This window comes from Pinus tabuliformis, chromosome 1_1, assembly GCF_031772625.1.
Source record: "Pinus tabuliformis cultivar Carrire ecotype Pingquan chromosome 1_1, CPIR1, whole genome shotgun sequence".
Classification (NCBI taxonomy): Eukaryota; Viridiplantae; Streptophyta; class Pinopsida; order Pinales; family Pinaceae; genus Pinus; species Pinus tabuliformis.
Window position 1 is genome coordinate 735,301,968 of NC_142297.1, and position 5,025 is coordinate 735,306,992.

General features: G+C 38.5%; 1 pseudogene; it reads left to right on the plus strand.

Moving 5' to 3' along the window:
• Positions 1-1,914: 1,914 nt before the first annotated feature.
• On the plus strand, positions 1,915-4,460 carry LOC149216053 (cell division cycle protein 48 homolog pseudogene; annotated as a pseudogene).
• Positions 4,461-5,025: the final 565 nt, after the last annotated feature.

Consider the following 5,025-nt stretch of genomic DNA (forward strand, 5'->3'; position numbering starts at 1 on the left):
GTTCGATTTTTGCAGCAGAGAGAGGTTGCTTGGCACTGTGTAAAGTTTCTTGAATATCATTTTAATAAAGCAGTTTTTTCCCTTTGGACCTGGGATCCATCATGGTGTTTATTGTTCAGTATGTTTTTCCTATCATTCACTTACATATTTTGTTTTCTCTACCTTGTTACAACATTATCTAAGAGATGTGTTAAGAATCCATTCCCTATGATGCTCCTTTCATGATGATTTTTCTGTTAGATGTAACAATCAACTTTGCAAAATTCATCCTTTGCTAGATGCTCTGTTGAGCAACCTCGTGTTTCTCTTTCATCTAACGCTGCTACTGTAGATCCATCCCCTGTTTGATGCCTGCAGGGCAGCGGGCTTTCTCCCATATTCTTCTCACATTTGCAATCTTCTATCTGGCTGAACATGGCACTTAATTTGCCCCAAGTTTTCCGACAGAAATTGGCATCGACTCCATAGCCCAATCGTTTTCTCTTTTGCTGTTTCGACCCAAAACCTTTCAAACAAATCCCTGCACTCCATATCTAGCCTAAATTTTCATTTATTGTAGCCACATCTTATTGGCAAAGAGAGAGCCCTCTTTGGTCTGGCATGGCTAGATGTCAGATCGAAAGCTTAGTCTATGGTTACCTCAGAGTTACCTCTTCTCAGCCTTGAGGTTCATTCTGAGTGCTAACATTTTGGCACCATTGCCAGGGACGAGGTAATAGATATTCTCCGGGAAAGATCATTCAAGTTGCAGATCTGATTGTTGATGGTGGACAATAGTTAGACACATATGAAGGTTGAAATCATCTACCTGACGACTCCATTGTTCAAGATCCCGAGTTTCAAAGTTTCAAAGCGACTTCACTGCCAACGAATCTAGAATCTAGATTTCAGAACGTTGATGGTAATCACCGATGACAGGGTATGTGGAAAATCCGTTATCTAGTGAAATGTTATTGACTTTAAGGGATGAGTTAGCAAAATTTCAGATTGATCTGAATTTCTCAACATCAGTGTTTCTTTGTTTGAAATCCAGCTGACTCACATCTGAAAGTAAATATTATTTTCTTGGCTTAGTTGCTGAAAGATTAGAAAATGAAATTGAACTATTTGATGTTCAAATTAAATCACATGAATTTCGAGATCCCAAAAAGTTCTTGGAAACTCTCCCTCCTTTAAAACAAGAAACAATAGGGTTGTTCATGGATGTTTGCATTAATAAGTTGCAACTGGAAGCATGTATTGAGGAGTTTGGGCAGCGAACAGAGTTTGGTTTCTTCGATCCTATTACAACGTACATGGATTTTTTTTTAGTTTGAATGATAGAGCAGACTGCCTTTCACAAAACCAAACTCATTATGTGCATGTATGGCTGCCAGAGTTTACATTTGTGTCCTGGTTCAAGTACTTCTAAACAACACCTTGTCACAGTTAATTGATTGGTTGGTCTCGCATTACAACATTATTTGATCTATCAATTTTGCAGCAAAGTAGGTTAGATTTGTACATAAATAAGCTGCTTGAGGTAACATTTCAGTTTTCGGTATTTGTTTATGTACAGGTTGTAGTATGTGTATGTTTTACAGATTGGTATAAGTTTTTTTGAGTTTGCAACTGTTTTACCGTATTTCCCAATGGATGAGGAACTAATCTACATGTTCCCAGATATCTACAGTTCTTGGCACCCCGATGGAGCTACCATCCCAGATGGCGCCACTATTAAAGTCAGTCCTTTGGCCTTCCTTCAGTGATCAAAATGGGCCTCTTATTATGTTTATTTTGTTAGATGTTTTGTGCATTATCTTCAACATAAAACATGTCATAAGAATGTTCATCAGGAGAAGCTCAGAAAAATATTTCTAGTGGTATATCACACTCCCAAAACTGGCTCCCGGATCAAAAGATATGACCAAATGAATGATTGACTCAAAAATCTCCCGTGCAACAGTTCATGTATTGAATGATCCAGATGAAGCTAGGAGATGTCAGTGGCTGGTTTTGTGGTTGGATTGTGATAGTGAAGGAGAGAACATAGCCTTTGAGGTCTATTTCCGTGTTGCTAATCCTCATCTCAACATATGGCGAGCTCGTTCTCCTTTGATTGAAAGAGATATCCATGAATTTGTGCAACAGACACTGTACATTGTTGACAGAGATATTGCGAGTGAAAGGAAGGGAACACATAAATAATTTAGTAATACAATACTTGAGCATAAGAAGTATCCCAATCAGTTAGTTGTGGATGAAGCCATAAATGATGATAATTCGGTTGTGGCTCTTAATTCAAAAACAATGGAAACATTGCAGCTTTTCCGGGGTGATACCATCCTTGTTAAGGGTAAAAAGAGAAATGATACAGTTTGCATTGTTTTGGCTGATGATACCTATGAAGAGCATAATATCAGAATGAACAAAGTTGTTAGGTCAAATCTAATAGTAAGATTCATCAGTGCCCAGATGTTAAGTATGGGAAGCGTGTGCATATTCTTCCTACAGATGACACAATCGAAGGTGTTGTAGGAAACTTGTTCAATGTGTACTTGAAGCCTTACTTCTTGGAAGCCTATCGCCCAGTAAGAAAAGGAGACCTATTTCTAGTGCGAGGAGAAATGAGAAGTGTAGAATTTAAAATCATTGAGACATATCCTGGTGAGTATTGTGTTGTTTCTCCAGATACTAAAATTTTTTGCGAGGGGAAGAGCCAATAAAACGAGAAGATGAAGACAGATTGGATGACGTTGGCTATGATGATGTTGGTGGTGTAAGGAAACAAATGGCATAGATCAGATAAATAGTTGAAATACCACTAAGGCATCCACAACTTTTCAAATCCATTGGTGTTAAGCCTCCTAAAGGTATTTTGCTTTATGTTCCTCCTGGTTCAAGAAAAACCTTGATTTCGAGGGCAGTGGCAAATGAGACTAGAGATTTCTTTTTGCTAATTAATGGTCTTGAAATTATGTCAAAGCTTGATAGAGAAAGTGAAAGCAATCTTAGAAAGGCTTTTGAAGAAGTAGAGAAGAATGCTCCTTCTATAATTTTCATTGATGAAATTGACTCCATAGCTCCAAAGAGGGAGAAAACAAATGATGAAGTAGAGAGGTGCATTGTATCTCAACTATTGACATTGATGGATGGTCTAAAATCTCGATCTCGTGTGATTGTCATGGGAGCAACAAATAGGCCTAACAACATTCGTCCAACACTTATAAGGTTTGGTAGGTTTGATTGTGAAATTGACATTGGGGTTCCAGATGAAGTTGGTCGATCTGAAGTTCTTCGCATCCACACAAAGAATATGAAGCTTGATGAAGATGTTGATCTTGAACGTATTTTGAGGAATACACATGGTTATGTTGGGGAAGATCTTGCAGCTCTTTGCGCTGAGGCTACACTGCATTGTACTAGGGAAAAAATGGATGTCATTGACTTGGAAGATGAAACTATTGATGTGGAAGTTATGAATTCTATGGCTGTTACAAATGAGCACTTTCAAGCTGCACTGGGCTCTAGTAACCCTCTTTCTCTACGTGAGACTGTTGTGGAGGTGCCAAATGTTTCTTGGGAGGATATTGGGGGTCTGGAAAATATCAAAAGATAGCTTTAGGAGACTGTGCAATATTCGGTGGAACATCCATAGAAATTTGAGAAGTTTGGTATGTCTCCGTCTAAAGGTGTTCTATTCTATGGACCTCCTGGTTGTGGTAAGACGCTTCTGGCAAAGGCCATTTCCAATGAGTATCAGGCCAACTTTATCAGTGTGAAAGGCCCAGAGCTCCTAACAATGTGGTTTGGAGAAAGTGAAGCCAATATGCACGATATTTTTGATAAGGCTAGGCAGTCAGCACCTTATGTCCTTTTTTTTATGAGCTTGATTCAATTGCTACCCATTGTGGTAGTAGTGCGACATAGTTTTGAATCAGTTGCTGACTGAGATGGATGGCATGTCTGCCAAGAAAACTGTTTTCATTACTGGAGATACAAATCGCCCTAACATTATTGATTCGACTTTATTACGACCTGGAAGCCTTGATCAATTAATATACATACCTTTGCCTGATGAAGCTTCCCGCTTTCAAATCTTTAAAGCATGTTTGTAGAAGTCACCTGTTGCAAAGGATGTTGAAATTGCGACTTTTGCTCAATACACACAAGCATTTAGTGGAGCTGATATTACTGAAATTTATTAGCGTGCTTGTAAATATGCTATTAGAGAACATATTAAGAAGTAGATTGAAAGGGAAAGGAAAAGAAAGAAAAACCCTGAAGCCATGGATGAAGATGAAACTGAAGTTGTAGAAATAAAGGAAACTCATTTTGAGGAATCAGTGAAATATGCCCAAAGAAGAATTAGTGATTCAAACATACATAAATATCAAGAATTTACTCAAACATTATAGCAATCTCGAGGTTTTGGGTTAGAATTCTGGCTCACAGATCAGACTACTACTACCACAACTTAGCACCCCTTCATCCACAACACCCACAAGGTCAAGAATTCAAAAGCCAAGACAATCTAGCTGTGGCGCTGCGCTTCTGGAGTGTGGCCCTACGCGCAACACTTACACCTGGGAAACAAACATAACAACATGTTGTACAGTTAGTTTTCTAAAAGCAGTGATTATCATGATATCCAATTCTTATATTTCATTGCCAAATCTACGAGCCACTCATGCTGCATATTATAAGTCACAATACACAGGTCAAAGCCCAACAACCGAGTCTAGTGCTAAGCCCATGAAAATGTTAAAAGAGGGCACTGGAAAAATGTTAAATCCAAGTGTCTGATTGATTAAAATGATAGAGGATTCATTCTATGGTGTTAAATATTTGATACAGGATTACATTATTAACAAGTGAAGGCCAGTTGTTTAATTACATGTCTGAGTGAAAGCGTAATTTTTGCTTGAAGGATTGCAAAACCAGAATGCACAGTGTTGGAGAGACTATTGCTGAAAACATAGGGTGTATAGCTCGCAGAATTCTGGGTACAAATGGCAGTCAGAGAGCATCCAAGGAGGGACAAGA